Below are 20392 nucleotides of genomic sequence, written 5' to 3'. Positions count from 1 at the left end.
GACATAGGAATAAGAGCAAGATATGCATTGTATTTCCTACCGCGGGTTATAAAAGTACTCCAAAATTGCAGGCTGACTCTTAAAATTACAGCATTGATGGTGCCAGTGTTAGCAGTGGTTATCCCTCAGCCTTGCCTGGAAAAGTGGCTGTGCTCCCCTGCCTCTTCCTGCTTTCTCCGTGCTGGGAGATAGGGATGCTTACCAAAAAGACTCAGCAAGTATTTCCTAATGGGAAAGAATGGGTAAATGCTGGTGTTGCATCACCTGCACTGTGTTACAGTGGAAAGAGCAGGCAATGGGGTCTCATCCCAGCATGAACATGTTTCTGCCCTCTCATTCCTCCACGAGCACAACTGGTGTTGGTAATGGGAAGCATCACAGAGAAAACTCCCTAGGGATCTGCAGCCTCAGGAATGTCTGTGGAGAAGGGGCTTCCCATGGCCCATCTTATGTGCAGGGACAGAGGATGTACAGATCTCTCCTCCAGACAGAAATCAGTATGTGCCATTTTAAAAGGATGGCTGCAGGAGCTACAATGAAAGAATAAAATCACTGTGGCACCAGGATCCACCTGCACTAAACTGTAGTCCTGCAGGTGAATCTTAGCCAGCTCTACCTGAAACTTCTTGGCCCTTAAAAAGCAAGACTCATTAGTCTAAATTAGCTGCATCAACCAAACATTTAGGCTTCATGCCATTAAGATGCCTTGATGCTGGTGTGAATGGTGGCTCCGTGCTCTCACCTGTCCTTGCCACCTGTGTGAGCATTTTCATGAGCATGATAAAAACTTCTGTGCAATTCAGTTCTGGGCCATTTTATTTCAAGTCTGGGAAGAAAAAAGAAATCAAAGCAAAAGAGATCTTCAGATATTAAGATAACATTTTTTTGCTACAGCTTCTGGCTATCACTGCCTCCTGCTTTGCCACAGAGATGTCCCATCTTCTGAGCCACCAAATAGAGGGCATCTACCCAGAAGACACCCCACAACCATGAGACTGCACCAAAGCCATTTTCTTCTATTTCAGGTTAGAATTACAGATTTAACTGTATCCCATAATTTACCATACTTGATTCTTCAACATCCAATCTTTTCCTTATTTTCAGCATCCTAACATTTTTCATTTTCTTTCCCCATCACATATTCATTGAATGCTGTACAAACAAGTGTAGATTTAAAGTGTCCCTGTAACATTTTACTTATTCTGTGACTTTATAATAAAAAGAGCAGTGAATAGAAAGGCTAGAGTTCAATTTCTGGGCTCTATTGCCATTTGCAAGGTGCACTTCTGCACAGCGCCTTGCTTGAAATACAGCCACCCATTCAGCTTTATGCTAGCTCTGGAGCAATAAAACTGCACTTTGCCAGAGGAATTTTAAACCATTCTAAACCAATGCAGAAATCTTTAAAAAACAAATTTAAAAATGTAAAAAGTGACAGTCAGAGTGAAACTTTTGGATTTTACCAAGTGGGTTTGCAAATTCTCCACCTTTATAAAGAAAATTTTCATTTGCTTTCAGAAGAGAAAAGGGAGATTTTCGGATGAAGATTTTTATTTAATTTGCCTGAAGGGCCCAGAAATATAAAACTTGGTGACCATGAATTAAAAAAAAAAATCTAAAAATCCCTATCATATTCATGCATTTAACGATTTATACTACAGGAGCCTATAGCCTTGACTCTGTTCCTGGGACTGGGTCCGTGCGGGATGGCTGGGCAGCTCTCAAGAGCACTGTGGCTGGCGGGCAGCAGGATGCGATCCTCTGCTCCACACAGAGGGGAACACCAGATCTGTGCACATCGCTGGGTGGAAGAAGTTTATTATTTGAAAGGTGCCACAGTACAATGTGCAGGGCACAGAGGGGGCATCTCCCACGTCCCATTGCATGTGACTTGGCACTTCTCTGCCAGGTGCCTGTTTTTCGACATGTTTTCTTTGTCTGCCTTGGATTGAGACTCCCTGGGGGAGACCACGCTTCTGCGCAGTGCAAAGCACTGCAGAGGCCTGGCTGCACCTGGGTTTCTAGGAGCGAAATTAAGCAATTACAAATTATTACTCTCATTTTTTGGCAATTTCACACCAAAGTTCTGTTTTTCTTCAAAGCTAAAGGTCAATGATTAATCCAAACCCTCTATTTTCCCCAAAATTATGGGCTGGGGAAATAATGCAGAGGCAATGAGCCCAGTTTGGCCCTCCATTATACCTTTGTAAATCTGAAATAGCTCACTCTGTTTGCACCAAATCTCTACCTTCTGATTTCTACTGGCCTTTTCTGGGGCTGTTACAGGGGCCACAGCTGCAGCACTGGTTCTCTATGGACTCAGGTCCTCCCAAGGACCACGCATGCACTGCCATCCCACTTGAACCAGATGAACTGGCCACCAGCACTCAAAGCCCTGGCAGCATCTTATCTAGAATTCAAAGTCACTGGAAGTCTTTTCAATGCAGAGACTAATGATGTTATCAGATGATGCACTGATTTAAATCTCCATGGGTGAAGGCATCGTGGACACAGCTACCTGTGAGAAACTGCATACATTTTAGCAGAGTACAGATTTTACGATCTGTTATGGTCATCATTGTGTTTTTATTATTAACGTGCTTTGAAAAATAAGATGTTTAGCTAAGCTTACTAATTCCTTGAAACTCAAATCATTTAAGCTGTCTAACCTTGTTCAGGATAATTATTTCTATCCATTATCCATCATGCTAAAAAATGACAGCTCTGGGACAAGGAGGCTTTTCAAGCAAATGTTTTAAGACAGTGTTTTAGGTTGCAGGCACTGGCAAATGTTAATTAAATTAGATAAACAATGACTCAGAGTAGCTGTGCTATACTGGAAAGAAAGATGGGAGGTAATGGGGCAAGGAATTTGGCAGCTCAAAGGTCAAAGCAGCTTTTTGGAACCAAGAATCTGTCTTTTGAGCAAGTACCTTTCCTCAATTCAATCGGATGAAAAGAACTGCTGGCCTTTCACTTTTACACCTCCAGACAGCATTTTTGTGTGTTTGCTGGGTGTGTTTTCTGCCATGGCACATGGTGAGTACTACCTGTCCAAGGCATCCTCCACACCCATCCACTAGCCTTGTCCACACAGTCACAGGAGGACCATCATGCTCTGTCAGCATCCCCTTCCTCAAGCAGGGCCAATCATGAAACTACTGGTCCAGGCTGGACATTGAATTGTCCTACTTGCTGGAAGTTGTACACTGCACTGAATTAAGCAGCTACAAGAGGTAAGCTCCAAAAATGACCTCCGGGTCTGCAGACTCGTCTCCTGATGATTCACGTGACATAGCTATCCTTAATCTGTACAATGACACAGATTAGTCATACTTATTAATACTTAACACAACAGTTCTTATCATCTTATGCAACTTGTCCTGCGGTGTGCGATACCATTTTGAAAATTGAAACACTGAAAAGAAGCTTTTTCTCCTGAGGACTCATTGCACTAAAGATCCCAAGTCAAATCAATGGTTTTGAGTTTCCAACTACCCAAGGACAGGAGGCCAAGGATTAGATAGATCTTACTCTTCACTGTGAAAACAAGCTACTTGCAGATGTGAAGGGGTTCCTGGCATCCCAGACTGACCGTCTCTCAGGACCTGCAGGGTGGTGGGGCTCTCCCTTACGAGGAGTTTTGGAGAGGATTTGTTTTGCTGTTACACCTTTGGAGTTTGTATAGAGAGATAAAAATCCACAAGTGCAGCAGAAGCGTACCTGTGTGAGGGTAGTATGAAAGGAAAACAGAAAGAAGTAATACAGCACTCTTAATCTACATGATATTAAAGGGCTAGATGAGCTACCTAGGGAAGTTTATAAACTTTATTCTTTTACATCTTTTAGCTCAGAACAGATGATCTTATATTTGTTTCAGAGGTCTGAGGGTCTCTCACTGCTGCCTTTTGTCCCCAGCTGCAGCAGGAGTGGATGAATCCTCTGCTCTGCTGGCTTAGTGACCATCACCTACCTGTGATGATAGGCATACCTGGTGCCTACAGGGTATAACCAATACCACCTCTTGCAGTGGCTGTGGAGCAAAGGCATAGGGAGTGGCTAACAACATCAGTGAGCAAGTCATCCAGGTACAGTTCTCCCAAATGAAATCCAGAAACTGCTCAGCTGTTTTAATTTCTGCCCATCTCAGGTCATATTCCTTCAAGCGTTCAGCTGACTCGCCTTTCTCTCTGGAAATAGCAGTACAGTTGTTCCTCTCCATGCACAGTCCCTGGTGGAGGACCCATGGTGCCCCCACCCTCGACATTCCTGTGATTCAGCCAAGTGTTGGGTTTTATACTATAGAGATACTGATCTGTCCAAACTTTCTTCACCTGCTCTAATCATTGCGGCTCCTTGGGGACACACACCTCCATGCCACTGTCCAACTAATTAGTTGCTTCACTGGCTGCATTCTGCAATTCTTCAGTGATGGGTCCCCATCTGACATCTTATGACAACTGATTAGTAAAGTAGGCCACGAGTTTAAGAAATATGTAATTTGGGCACCACTTACTATTAACTGTTTGCATGCTCTTGTTTGTTTGCTTTTAAGAAATTGTTACCCTTCAATGTAAAAGGCAAAGGATGAGAAAAAGTTGGTGAACTGGCAATTTTACAAAGCCAGGTGGAGTAAATCCTAAGATCCTTTCAATAACAAGCCCTGAAGAGGCAATAAGGTAATATATGTCCTTAGTGCAATGCTATATCTTACAGAAATCTAGATACCAAGGCAACGTCCAAAATTGCTAGTCTGTCCTGTAGTCTAGAGCCAGAACTGTACACAAGCTAATTATTTAATTAAGTAAAAATTATTTTACTTAAGTAAAAATACCCTGTCTCCACCACAGGTTCTCCCCTAACAACAGAGCAGACAAGAAACAATAAATAAAACTTGAAGATGTACCATCCTCTCCAGGTTAAAAGGATGTCAGTAAGCTACAGCACGACAGCAGTTAAATGTCGTTGAAGATTTGACTACCTTTGGCCTGGGATTTGCTCTCGTTTGAGAGCTGGTCAAACCAATCTTTCCAAAACACTGACTTCTGAACTTTTGCCAGAGGTGCCTCTCTCTGGTGACCAGGCAGGCGACATGTTAAACCTGTCAGTTCAGAATAAGCAGAAAAGTGTGCACCCACCGTGGGGAAGGCATTTAAAGGCACAGGACTTCCTTTGGTGGATGAGATGGATGGTTTGCATACATACCAGGAGGCTCACAAGCATTTGGGGCGCGCAGTGGGACCCCACAGCCAGTAGGATGGTATGCATCCCACTGGGGTGGGGAGGGTTACTCCAGTTTTAAAATCTGTCCTTTCTAAAACACAAAGCTCTGCTCTTTCAGTTTTCCATTAAGTCAGAAAGATAAAGAAGAAAGAATAAAAATTAAGTTGCTACAAAAAGGAAATGAGAGACAAAATCTTACAGATTTTGTGTTCATACACAGGCCACCCCTGGCTAAGGATCTCAGGCAATTAATGATCTAAGCCACTTCTGACTGAATGTTCAGCTTTCCTGAAAATTTTAAGGGTACTGGAACCACTGGCAATACAGGTTGTGATCACACTACTGCAGTGGCTGCTCCAGAGTTCTATAAGAGACAAGCAGTCAAGAGCCACCAGTTATCCTTGTTTTAGCACCATGGTTTGGAAGAAGAGTCACAAACAACCCGTGCTCCTCTTGAACAAAACATTCCCAGTGTAATAGAGCAAAGGAGTGTTTCTTTCCTCCTTCAAACAACAACCTCTAAAAAACTCCTTTCTGCATACCTTAGTAAAATCATGTCCACTATGAACTTGTGATGTTTGATCAGGATAATTGCTGTAACTGGGAAGCTGAATGCTAGTTTGTCTCAGGCTTTGACCTATAGTCTAACTTAGCACAAACTGGACTCACACCAGACCCAGAGCTGAAATGACTCTGCTGCCAACCCAAGGTCCCCTCTCATCAACGGAGATGTAGATGATCCATTCTCTTCCTTCCATCATCTCATTCAATGATTCTGTAATTCCAGGTCTCTCTATATTTATACAGCACTGCTTACACTGGGCACTGCTATCACTTGCAAGAAGCAACATGAGTCCCAAGCAAAGTCTGGGCCTGTGTCTTTACCCTGGGGTATCAGATTGGCCAAGAGGTGATTCCAGCTCTTTCAATATTTATATTCAACTGAAGGTAAGTGATCTCAGTGCTGGCAAGGCACAGAAAACAAACATCTCTATTTTTATTCATACACAATCATGCCAATCCCAGGATGAGGTCCCAATGCTGATTCAAGAGAACCTGAGAGATACACAACAGGTAGATGAAGTTGAACCCAAGTGAGACAGGAGATGTCAGTTTGCAGAAGAGAGAATTTGGAAGTGTTTGTGGTTAAAGCACGCATTCACGACTGAGCTCCTATTTAAAAAAATTGGAGAAGAACCCACAAGTACATTCATCTCTCTCATAGCAGCAATTATCACTCCCATCCATCCCCAGTTGGCTAGGAGATTGCATCCCATCCTGGCAGATACTGACCTGGCCTTAGTTTTTCACACCTTGGTCACTTGGCTGTGTTACAGCAAACCGATATACCTGGGCATGAAGCCTGCAACACTTAGGAAACTCCAAACAGTACAAAATGTTACAGAAAACGTCTTCAGTGACACTCACTGCCACAAATACATCACATCTAATCTCAACTGTCTACAATAGTTTCACAATTTTAATTTAGAGACATGTTCAAGTTTTTGACCATTTTCTTTCTGATGCTCCTTGGCCAGAAGCTACGATATCTGAAAAACTGTTTGAAACTATTGGAAAAAAATCATGGTCAAGAAATATGCCTCTCTGGTGCAGCAGAAGCCTTTACAACAGGAGTAAAGCTTATCTGTGTGGGAGACTGAAATTTGCATGAGCATGGTATGAACTTGCTTAATCACAGATGATTGTGTGTGCTGTAAACAGGAGCCATCCCCCTCTCTCAGCCAAGAGCAATTGTAATTGCTTGATGAATGTATAGCATAGAAATAAATAAATCAGAAAAGTTTTGGAGGAAACCACTGAGCTCTCTCCAGTGTGAATTCAGTGGCAGGTATTCCTGTTGTTGGCATTCAAGACTCATGCAGACCCTTCCTTCATTCGAAAGAGATGCAAGTAAGCAAATAAGGGTTGCAAGCTGATGAGAATCAGCGGGATGCATTCCAAGGGTGTTCCCAAATGATACATTTTCTGCATTTCCCATTTGTAACCAGAGTTTACAGCAAGCAAATTTTTAGTTATTTCCGATGACGAACAACTAGACCTCTACATTTGTTACCACATGGGGTGGTTACATCTCACCAAATTCAGCTGTCTCTCCTCCCAGATCTGAGGATTTTGAGCAAAGATCAAACAATCCTGTGTGTAATGTCAGGAAAACTACAGATACAAGCAAGCTGTAGGTGAATCATAAAGAACTTTGGTTTTGCACTTGAATTCTCGATTCATCTGAATAATACCAGTAAAAAAGAGAAGCCACCACTTTGGATTTCCAGTACCTGGCTGACAAAAAGAGCAGGTAAATATTTTTTTCTAATAAGTCTGACAGACTCATAAAGAAGACTTCCTTGGATATACCATGAAGTGCAATTTTTCAAAGAAATTTGGTTTTGTGAGCTATAAATGTGTGTTTGGTCAAAGTTTTGGCAAAGAGTTCAAGCTAGTTTTTGTCCCATGTAAGCCTTTTACGTCATGCCCTAGAAACAACAGCTGTTAATTATTTATCTGCTGATGAACATTGGCCTGTTAATTGCAAAACATTATAAAATAGATTAGGCAGCAAAGCTTAATATGTATGCAAGCAGAGTTTTTTGCTGTTTTGTGTGTGACTTGATTAAATAAGCAATTTTAGGTCTCTGCTTAGTTTACAGGGACTACCTTCACCAGTGGTTTAATCTTGGAAACTCTGGTGGGCCCACAAGTTTACTAAAATTGGAAGATTTTTCAGACTTCAAGATTTTGAGCCCCTATCATGACTCTAATCTGTCACAAAGTTAGAATCATAGAATCACCAGGTTGGAAAGGACCCACTGGATCAACGAGTACAACCATTCTTAACATTCCCTTAAACCATGTCCCTAAGCACTTCATCCACCCGTTCCTTAAACACCACCAGGGAAGGCGACTTGATCACCTCCCTGGGCAGCCTGTTCCAGTACCCGATGACTCTTTCCGTGAAGAATTTTTTTCTGATATCCAGCCTCAACCTCTCCTGGTGGAGCTTCAGGCCATTCCCCCTTGTCCTGTCCTCTGTCACTTGGGAAGCTGAGCTTCTAGTATCTTCAGTGTATCATGTTTTGATCCCAAATGATTAGCTCTTCTTTGGAAAGGGGAGAGCAAGGAGAAGACCACAAGATTCAAGAGACTGCTCTCTCTGACTTTCTTCCTTCGAAGTCTTAAACTTTACATGATATTGTTGTCATTCAATACTATTTGTTGGTACTTCAGAAGATCACTGTAAACAGCTAGTGACTCACGTGCTTTACAGGTCCTACTGTCTCCTACAAGAAAACCATGATTGACTCCATAAGAATGAAGTAAAAGTTTACGATTTTACCAGCACCTCCTTTGTGCCAGTGTAGTATTTGTATCCTATTAAATTGGCCTAGACATACAACAGTCTCTTTCACATACAAATGGCTATACCAGGGTGAGGAGAAAATATACACAAAAGGTTTCTTGAGAGGCTATGCAGGGGCTAGCTGGTGAAGGACTTCTGGGCAGGATTCCCATACCATGCTCCACTGTGCAGGCATTTTCATATGTGTGAGCATGGGTGGTCTTTTATCAGCATTGAAATGACCCATTCCATTTGCCTGTATTTATCTGCTGGCCTGTTACCAATCACATTGGCCCTATCCTCTTGTTGGCGTTCTAAGATCATTGATTTAGGGACTGATCAGGAGAATCTTGTTCTTATACTCTGATCTCTGATGCATTGTCTCCTTTGCTTTTTAAGATGAAGGGTGATTTTTCATGCCAACTCAGACATTCCAGATGTCCAGCACTCAGCAACCAATACACAATAAGGTGGATCTTAAACAAGTTCATATTTGAGTAGATTGACTGAATTAAACAAATCTTCTCTGATTCACAACAGCTGAGAAGAGCACTAGAGGAAGGGACTTGAGAGGATTTAGGAGCTCTCCCATCTGCAAAACCCTTTAAAATTTGGATCACAGACTTGTATAGCAGAGAACAGACTGGCAGTATGCACATGCAGATCAAAAACAATCACAAAGGTGGTGAGATACTTCCATCAGGACTTCATCTTATTTGCTGGACTCATTGTGCCAGATACAAACCACTGCATGTTCTAGCAGTCAAATGGATGGAAAGGGCAGGACATTGCAGCCTCTGACCAGCTTCCTGCAGTTTCTACCTACAGCGCTTGCTAGGCCAGCTTCTCTCACTTCTGTTGCATTTTGGTACTGGAATGCTTTGGGTCAGTAAACTCTGAAAAAGCACTTTTAAGCTTCTCAGAAAGTCCTACCAAGTCGTACTTGTCCCCAAAGAAAACAAGAAAAACCCAACACAGATGCACGTCTTAAAACCAACGCTATCTTGGTTTTAAGAAACAGGGAAGGATGGGAAGTGTGCTTGTCGCTTTTTACTCTAAATAGCATCAGGAAGTCCTAAAGTCCCTGAATTAAAAAGGAAATAAACTTTAAGCACAGGTTGTGGGACCAATAGTGTATACACTAAAGCAATATGCACATTTAACAAATTGAAAATTGGACAGCTCTGCACTGCACAGCCGGCCACTCAGAAAACAAACAAAACCCTTGAAGCAATTCTCCTGGAAGGTTTCGGCTCCAATTCAGACCAGCATTTGAATGTATGATGAAGGTGTGACTGCAGGGAGGCTGATGTTCCTCCAGCTGAGACCCAAGGGCTGGGTAAGAGGGGACAAGCCAGCTCTCTAACCACCAAGCCAAGGTCAGCCTTGCCGGAACAAAGGTTGCTGGAAGGGGGCCATAATTTGCAAAATCATTTAAATGGTTAAATGGACTACACATGTGGCATAGTACTCCTGGAGTGACAAATATAGAGTGCTGTATACAGTTTAAATAATAAATGTTGTATTTTCTTTTTTTTTTTTTTTTACAGGGCTTGTACAGCCTGTAAAGTGTCTTCAAGTACAGAAAATCCCCAGTTGTCCTAAATCTACAATAACTCTTGCCACTGGGCTTTGACTATTTAAACCAGAGCAGAACTGGGGCAAAAATGAAAGTGTATTTATAAAAATATTCACCATGTGAGATACCCCTCAACTGTTTCCTAATGGTATCTGATCTAAGAGGGGCTTGAACTCTGGTTTTCAGAGGTACTGCTTAGATCTCTGAATGCTCCTCATGTTCTTAATCACGTCTGCTCCAGAGATGAGGCTATGAATAATTAACTATGCCTCCAACATTACAGTCATAGATTATGGTGGTGGTGACTTGTGGACTGCCATGCGCAGCATAAACCATTTAGGAAACTCTGTTATCCACTTTCCCTTTATATTTGTCTTGCAATCACTTACCGCTTAAAAGGGTAAATCTTTCATAGCTTTAATTAAAGCATTTAAAATAATTTACACTGAAATTGTATGTGCTTGGGTCTGTCAAAATTGATGCTTTAATAACATGTCATCCCTTTTTTCGATTGCCCTGAAATCTGTTAAAATTACCACTAATCTAATTGGGAACAAAGTTGTCAAATGCATGCAGCTCTGACAGTTTGTCTTTCTGCAAACTGCCGACAGATTGCAAGTTACGCATGTGTTGAGCAGATGGGTAAGTTAAAAGGAACACAAAAAAAAGCAATTTATTAAATCACCTGGAACCAGCAGCTCCATTCCAAAAATAGTGAGAATGAAATATAGCAAGAGCTAGGAGAGTTGGCACTGGAATATGCCAGAAGGTACCAGTTACAAAACAAGATAAACATTTTGAGAAGCCTCAGCTGTGTTGCAGAATAATGAGGCGTTATTTAACCCGATATAGATTACCAGCAGAAATTAATTTAGGGTGCAGGGTTTTGTGAGAGTGAGTGCGTGTGTGTGAGAGAGAGTGTGGGTTTTTTTAAGGATTTTTTTTTTAATTCCTGTAGTTTAACTCTTTTATATCTGAAAGACAAGTCCCCTATCTCTCTCCCTCACCCCAGCCCTTCCCCACAGAGCTGCTGGACTCAGTTTGCATCCCTGTGGCAAAGGTAGGGAGTGGAAGCCCTCTTCTTCAGCTTTCTCCCACAACCTCCTCTTCATAGGTATCTCCCTCACATTTGGAGAGGCTAAGGTTGCAGGTTGCTCAGAGACAACTTGGTCACTGATGTCCTTGGGCTAGGCAGTCTCATAGTTGTCCCTACTTAGTTTTTTTGGAAGGAAATGTAAAGAGTACGGAGGCAGAGATGGCCCTGCAGAGACAAATGGCCCATCCGCTCCAATTCTGCCCTTTGCAACCCCTTCCTTGGATCTCCACCTCACAGCCCATCACCCCACTGCTTCTCCTCTGCACCCTGCCCATTATCCCTGTCCCCTATCTCTCTGTCACCCACAAGCAACAGGAAACAGAGATGAACTCTGCAGCCATCACATGGGTCCAATCCTACACACATCCATCTGCCCCAGCGATACATACTTGGCTGTGTTTACACAGTGCTTAGGAAAAGAACAGGCTTCATTCTCAGTTGCTCCATAAGCACTAGTCTATTCAGCAGCATTTATTATTGAAGAGTAAAATCAAATTAAAAACTGGTGCAGAAGCACTAGATAAGCATGATTCACTCACTGAGGCCACCATGGAAGACACCAGAGTGAAGATGCTCATGTGCTTCTCCTGGTTCAGTGCCAGCTTGGGAGGAGGGATGAAGGCACAAGGCTTCATCAGTTCACGTTCATCTTTGGAGGGAGCCCTGAAGTGCCTGATCTTGCCAGCATTTGGGAGTGTTGTGGGCAGGGAGCCACTGCTGTGCCTTGTGGCCCTCTGATGTCGTGCATAGCTTTCCCAAAAGACCGGCACCAAATCCTGCTCACAGCAGCCAGGTGGGCAAAAACCAGGGATGACAAATGGGTCCTGAGACACCACATCACCTCAAATCATCAGGATACTCCCCAGTCCCACAAAGAAAAGAGATGAGGTCCCACAACCTGAAAGGAAAAGGACCCTCTCAGCAACTTTATGAACTAACTTTATAAGCCACAGTTTAAATGACTATGGCATCATTTCAGCATATGGAGATACAGCGATTTAAACCAGCTGACAATCTTTAGCCCATAACTCAAGGTAATAGGTACCCTTTCTCAGCAAGCAGGGAGCTGGTGCCATTTCATAAATGTGTTCAGGGAGGAGAAAAGATCATTAAAAGAATTGCAAAATGGGAGGTTACAAGAATTGTTTCTCCTTTCCTACCCACCCCCCTTTTGTCTAAAGAATAAACATTTTGACCCCTTCTTTCCAACAGAAAACTTGAAGAGGAAAGTCTGCCCAATGTTCTGTAGTTTAAAGATGTCTTTACATACTGGTGTAAAGACGGATGATCCGCTCTCCTGTAAAAGTCTCGTTGTGTAAAGACTCAATGAGCAAAAAAGGTGAAAATCTAGCTCTACGTAACATTAACTGCACTCAGCATGCCATCAGGCAAAGTTTGATCCTTAATACAAGATTAAAAGGATGAAACATAAACCAGCTAAAAAGCATGGTGGGCCTGATTCTGAAATTTTCTCCAAGCAGTTTAAATTGTGACTAGCACTATGAAACCCAACGGGAAAAAATTAAAAACCAAAGGAGAGTGAAAACATTTCAGGTATTTCAAGCAAGGCTGGGTCAGCCCCTGCATTCCGGAACTCCCATGCAGAGCAGGGATAGAGGCAGAAGGTGCTATTAAACAACATTTATGTCTCCACATCCAAAAGGCAGTTTTTCTGATCCCTGATTGGCTGCCTCCCTGCAGCTGGGCTGCAGCAACCTACACCAGGAAACCACATCCCTCCTCTATGCCTTGTCCCAGAGTCCTTCCCTGAAGCTCCTTCCCTCTCCTGTGCCCCTCTCATGCACTGTGTGTGGGGGCCACAGATGCTGTCCCACACTTTTTCGGCTCACCACAATTTAAATGGACATTTCCCCCTCCTTATCCATATCCAAGTGGGTCATCATTTAGAGTCCGTGATTTATTTAATGGTGGTTTTAACCCCACTTAGAAATAGACTGCTTTCATGATTTATTGATTCCTTCTTCCCCTTGTTAATTTGACTCATTTCTTAGGAAATTATTCATAGTTAATCATGGTAAGAATAAAATTAGTTATAGTGCCTACTTTGCTGCAAAGGGAGTGTAAATAACTTTTAAGGCAAATCAGAAAGAAAAACATGTTAAAGCAAAAAAAAACAAAAAAAAGAAAACAAACTGAAAAAACACAAAAGCCAGAAGAATATATATAAAATTACGATAATCCAAAGAGGGCAGTGAATTAAGCCTTTCCCCTGTTACTGCTTAGAGGAATGCACAAATTTGCATTCCACAGGAGCATGGCTTTTACAGCAGGCTGTCCTCAATTGCATTTGCCATATCTTCTGGGAAACACACCATTTGAAAGATAAAATCTCCCACCACTCTACCACCACTGCCACCATTCAGAAGATTAAAAAACCCCGCCAACTCTGTTGTGTGCCTTTTATGCCCACTAGAGGAATGTAAAACCATTATATTTAAGTATCATAATGGCCAACATATGCTTTTTCTTAGAAATGACACCACCATCTGGATTAAGTTCTCCTGATCATTTCAGACAATGTTACGATTATTATTTTTTTCCCAACCCTTTAGAAGAGCTAACTGCCCAGAAAGCAACAACAGTCGCAGATGGAGATTTTTTGCTTTTCCTTTCCCACCGCTGGCAACCTTGAGAAATGTGGCAAACTCTTTATATGCAACTAAATCATTTGATTTCACTTGCTAACCGATCATGACAGCCTACCTGGGTACACCCCAATATTAAGCCTACAAGACTCCTATTGCCGTTGGCTGTACAACTTCACTATTACAGTAAATCAAGTATTTAACTGCTGTAATGACAAAATTACATTGTGCTACTGTTTGCAGCAGTCTCTTCCCCACAACCATATTGGTCATTAAATATTGCATCAACTGGTCCAGGGAGAAAGCAAGGCAAGCTTAACTCTTTGCTGGCTGAGGGCTCTTCAGCATGTTGGTGTGCAAAGGGGAGGTCTTCTCACCTGAGTGACTCCTCAACCGCCCCATGGCTATTGTCGTGGACGTCAGAGACTTCTGGGCCACCACATCCAACTGGCTGTAACTGGAAATGGGCACGCCGGGATAATTGATGTACTCAATCTGACCATGCACAGGTGGCAGGGAGACGGCATACAGCAGCTTCTCGGGTTTGCTAGTGCCATCTGTTGCCACAGGAACATCTGTCGTCAAGGTCACCCTGTCACCCTCTGTTAAAGTTACAGGTTTGGCGAGTAGAACAATGTCACCTAAAAAAAAAAAGAAATGAGTAAAAGGGGAAACCAACGGGAGAGAAATTAAAAAGGAGAATATTCCTTATTACATCCCAGACCAGAAGGAGAGAATAGGACAAAAGTCAGCCCTTCAGTTCAGGAGAAGGAGAAAAATTTTATCAAAATAAAATAGCTTGGCAAAATATTTTTGCTTTTTTACAACAGAAAAAGCTGCAGAGCTATCATCTCATTTGTTTTCAAATACACCCTATGGTGAGTTTCACTTCAAGGCCCATACTAAATGGAATCACAACATTTTTATCTAATCTCAGCCTGGGCGAGTTTATAGAGGAGCACTTGTATTTATCTGGCTGTGTGATTCGTCCAAAATATTGAAGCCAGCTTTGAATTTCTGTTCGGGGAGAGAGAATGACCCAGTTGTTTAGAAAGAACAATTATGTTAATAGATCCAAACAAGTCAATGGACAGAATGCGTTAATGAACTAAGCATTAAGTGCAAATGCTGTGTTTTTGGCTGATAGTGACGGTGTAATCTCATCAACAGAGGTTTTGGCTCTATTAGATTTATTTATGAAGAGGTCCACCTTGTCACGCAAGGGCCACAGCAATATTCACATTTACAAAGGAGTAGTCCCAGAACATCGAGGCTGCTTGAAAATTGAACAACCGGACTTCTCAGAAGAGGAGTAGCAATGTCAAACAACTTCAACCTTCTCTATCATAAACCACCTTGTTTTTTAAAAAAACATTTGAACCGGGGTGGCAGTGCAATGGCTGAGCTGCCAAAGGCAGAAGCATCGACACCTTTTTATCCGAGGATGTTGCAAAAACAGGAGAATAATGTCAGTCACCTTCCGTTGCTGTCAGTCAGCCTGCTGATGACAATATATAATAACAGATATCTAGTGTGGACTTGGCAGGAGATTTTTTCCTGTTTCTTGCCTTCTTATTATGTTGCCAATTGACTTTCAGAAACAACAGGTTCCTATTAAATGGAGAAGGCTGCCAGCAACTTCTGAGAATAGTGGTTGTCAATGTTTGAGGTTTTTTTTAAAAAAAATTATTTTCACAACAAAATCTGCACCAATTTCCATGCTTTCCACCCTATTTGATGACTCACCTTTGCTATTAACCCTTTTAATACTATTTCTCTGCATCTAGCATGGCAAATGAAAACTCTGAACAAGACTTGATGCATTCAAGAAATGACTGTTATCTGAGGAAACTAATCTGAGGACTTCATAGTCATTCGAAATATAAATACAATGAGCTAGCTTGCCTTCGTATAGCAAAAAACGTTAAATGTGGCTGAGAAAAAGGGAGACTTATCAGCCTTTCCCCCAGTGCAATGAACAAGGATTCTTTTTAAAACTATTTCCAAAAGTGATCTGAGATCAAGAAGGAGAGTATAGGAGAGAGGACCTAGAAAAGGAAAGGATGGGACAATGCTGTAGAAAGCATCCAGGGACACAGGACTCCAGCCTGCTGCACAATTTGCTCAGGGTTTACAGAAGTCCTCAGTTAAGCCCAGGCTGATGCAGTGCTCATGTCAACTCATTTTCCTTACAGGAAATCCAAGCAGGATAAAATAAGGAGGCAATAACAAAACAGGCAAGAGTATTTAACCCAACATCATTTTGCCCACGTGTTAAAAAAAAAAAAAAAGGCCCGATTTCCCACAGCAGCTTGGAAATCTTTTGATACTCTCATTTTTCAGATGCTCAGCAGGGGACAGTGATGGTCGCCTAGGTTGTCCCTTTTAGAAAAGATTTCTGTTACTTTCTGCCATTCTGCTGCATTGCCCCATTAATGGTATCCATAAACAGGAGTCTGTCAAAGTTAAAAACAGCAAAAGCCTTTCAAGAATTGAGGCTTGACCTTTGCTAATCCAATCAGATCTTCTCTAGAGAGATACAAGGATGGGAGATTGCTCCAAAACCCATGACATAGAGAAGACCCTCCTGATTACTCCTTTGAGCATCTGGTTAGCGGCACTCGCATTGCTTAACACTGGAGGGAAAATCAGGCTCCTTATGTCCCTAATTATAAGCACAAGAGCGAAGCTTTAAAGTCCATACTTAAGCCACACTAATCTGAGTACACTGCTGAACTGGGATATCAGCCATCAACCAGTACAGTTTGGTTACCATCAAGCAGGTATTTAAAAAAAAAGGTACCTAAAAAGTCTCTGGGTTTGTACTGATTTTCAAAAGAATAATTGAATACCTGTCTGGTCTTCTAGGTATCCTGATTCACTACTTTTCTATTTGTATCATGGTAAGAGTAAACACCACTAAGCGTATGCGGCATATGACGACATTTACATCTGAAGTTGTTCATCTAGCAGCAACATTTAACCTTAATATGTTCTTTTTTTTTTTTTTTTAGGTTCTAGGAAAAAGAAATACATTTTCAGTTTTAAAGGAACAAACAGACTCCAACTGCTAGCATGGGTGAAACCTCACGACCAGCTGCACTTCAGCACCTCAAGTGGTCATGGGCATCCCACACACACTCCTCAGGGCCACGCCGGCTCCCTGCCTGCTGAGGCTGGCAAAGCCACTCAGATTTTTGGATTGACTTGCTTAAATGTCGTGGGCTTGAAAGTTTGACTTGAAATATAACATTAGTGGGTTTGTGGAAAAAGCAGCAGAGAGGATAGGATGACAGGCGGGGCAGAGGGGACTGATTGAAAGCAGTGTGGAGGAGGAAGATGGGAGGAGGAGAAAGAGGAAAACACGACTGAATAAGTAAACTCAATGTTATTATACATATTAAAAAAGACCACCCATATATAGAGTACCCACCTGTGCTCACTTCTTTTTAATGTTGTTTTTTTTTTTTAATGTGTAACAGGAGATAGGCTTTCAAGGCGCAGCATGGCATGCTCTGCTCCCACGGAGATGGCCAGAGGAGGAGGAATACAGGACAGATGTTCTCCACTGTGTTTAACTCACCACTGGGAGGTACTGGGGTCCTAGAGGAAGGATGGTACAGGAGAGAACGGAGGTGTGAGAGCCCATAGAGACTTAAAGGTGGGCTTGGTTTCAGGCTACAGCAGAGATTTTGTGTGTATATCTATATACATACATGCAGAGAGAATAAAATCTAGTAGAGACCAGTTTCATGTAGTTTGGCCTCTTGAGGATCCTCATCATGTTCATCTGACTCCTGCACAAAGTACAGCCTTCTTTTTAACTGGCAAAATATATCCTCAAGCAAAAATCATTTCCCCTTGCAACAGGAAGGAAATGCCCAGGAAGGTAAATTAAAAATTATACGACATTATTGACCATATGAGGCTGCTTTAGGGAGAACTGCTCCCTCCCTTCACGCATCTTCACACCATCCCAATTCCATACTGCTTCACCTAGTTTTTTTACAACATTTTTACTTGATTGTACATATTATTGTCTCATTAACTGCAAAGACTTCCAGGGCACTGAAAAGGAAAGAGCATTAAAAAACACTGAAAAGTCCTGGAGCTCAATTAACACACACCAGGGGGTTCAAGGGGAGGGGAAGGGGGTGGTGATGGTAGTGTTCAGCTCCAATTATAAAAGGCAAACTAATCTTTTTTTTTTTTTTTTTTTTTTTTTTGGGGGGGGGGGTGTAATATCAGCTAATTAGACTTTGACAACCAATTAGCAGATTTTTAGCTTTGCTGAGAATCAAGTTAGCGCTGAGAAAGGAGAAGGCAAGTAAACCAAACACGCAAAATGCTCCTCTTGTACCACAAACAGGCTGTCCTTAAAAAAAAACCCACAGGGCTAGATCCTGTTCCGGGATTTACAGCCCTTTCAGCTGGCTGCCACACCACTTTCTTGCAGGTGTAAATTGAGCATAGGACTTGGCCCACAAACTTAAGTTCTCCATAACTCATGTAAACCCATGGCAGAAAAGTGCTCTCCAGCCTCCTTGCAAGGTTACATTTTAACTTTTAATAACCTTTTTTGCTATTTTTTTTTCCTACCAACCGTGAAGTACCCAGATGATTATTTAGGATTAATGGATTATCAAAAGTGCCAGTTGGCACACTCCAAGAAAAAAAAAAAAAAAGAGGGGGGGAGATGGGGGAGAGAAGTGTAACAAATGCAGCTGTTTACTAATAAATAAAGCCTCAGCTGTAACAGAAATAAATTAGATGCATTTAATTGGTCGACTGCAAACCTCCTCTCTTTATTACAATGCTGCTTCTTGTTATTTTATGATGTCAGGGTAGATGGCAGACTGACAGAGTGTTTATGAATCACAGTTTGCAGATGGCACTCCTGGTTTTTCAGCAGTTATGAGCACAAGTAGCATGAGGACTCAATAGAGGGTTTTTGCCAGAGAGGACCCCCTGAGAATTAGCCGCCTTCATTTCTCTGGTGCCAATCTCCCCCTGACAGGAGCACTATTTCACAAAACCTACATTCAATAGATTACACCCGCCTGGCAAGAACTTGGAAATATTTAACACTCGGAGGACACCAGCATCTCAATTTGATTTCTATTCATTTCCAGAGGACGCCAGGCACTACTTGGAACAGCCCTCGTTTGTGTGCATGCGCATGTGTTTCCCTCACCCCAGCTGAAAGGAAAAAATAAATATAATGGTCTCTGCAGCCAGGACTATCTCACCCTGTCTTCAAAATGACTTCAGGTCTCTCGAGGACAGTTTACGCTCTCGTGCCCTGCTCCTCCCGAGTTGCCCTGCTTAATGACAGCTTTGTAATCCAGTTGGGAAATAATCTCACATGGCTGCACTTGGAGCTCATGAGCTGTAAAACTTCCGGATTGAATCCCTTCGCCTGGTCACTTCAGTGAGCTACAAGTAAGTGCAATGAGGGATGTGGTCATAATTGTCAACAGATTTGTAAATTTGTGTCATTAGTTATGCGCATAATGGATTTTATTCTAATGAGCTTGTTCATAAGAATGCCAGGAGGACTTGGCCCCTTTGGAGGAAATAAACTTTGCCCATGCATTTCAAAACACATCAGTGCCACATGTTTCCTCTCCTTTCAGTGCACTGCAGTTTTCACTTAGGTGAACCTGATGCAAGAAGCTATGGCTCCTTTTACTGCTCTAAGTGCATTCCCTACATTTGCTGTGATTTCTCACAGATGTATTGACATTTTCAGACAGGGACACATTACTCTACCCATTGAGTAAAACTGGAAACTGTCATGACCATTGTGGAAATACAAAAGGCAGCCCCTATCTGAAATTTATTCCAGAACACACCACCACCAAAGCTGCCACGGCCTGAAATCCAGAGCACCCCCTCCATCCAAATCCATCTAGAAATCCTGTGGTGCTCAAGGGGTCAGTTGGCAGGACCTGGTTCGTGTGGAAGAACAACAAAACTTGTTATTATTAAACCAGGTTTTTATTATACTCATTACTATTAAATGTATTACTACTAAATCTAATTATAGCAATAGATTTGTTCTCCAGAGACAAAGAACGAGGCTTCTAAACTTGCTCTTTGGGGAAATTTACTCCTACTTTTCTTAGAAACAACCTGGATATTTTTATTGAGTGCATGAGCTAAGCAAAGAAGCAGACAAACCCTTGGAAACCTACTGGCACCTTTGCCAAAATGATGTTTTCCACGTGCCCAGTGGAGCCCTCTTCCCCTGCTCTCTCTCCTCTCCCTCTCTGATCCTGCTTTTCAGCCAGCCACATATAAAAATCTTCGGCATGTGCCAAGTACTACAGATGGGTCCATTGTAGCACACCCTAATGTTCATAGCTGACACCCAGGTGTTACAGTTTGTACTTGCTCGCTAGCCAGACGGTGGCTTTATGCCAAAGGGAAGGCACAAAGCGTTCAGATACCATGCTGAAAAGCTATATAAGAGAGCCTTTAAGAGGCAGAAGAGAAGGTGAGAAACTATGCAAAAGTAAGAGGAAACTGGT

This window comes from Cuculus canorus, chromosome 8 (assembly GCF_017976375.1).
Source record: "Cuculus canorus isolate bCucCan1 chromosome 8, bCucCan1.pri, whole genome shotgun sequence".
NCBI classification, from domain to species: domain Eukaryota; kingdom Metazoa; phylum Chordata; class Aves; order Cuculiformes; family Cuculidae; genus Cuculus; species Cuculus canorus.
The sequence above is the reverse complement of the archived record's forward strand: the minus strand, read 5'-3'. Positions refer to the sequence as shown.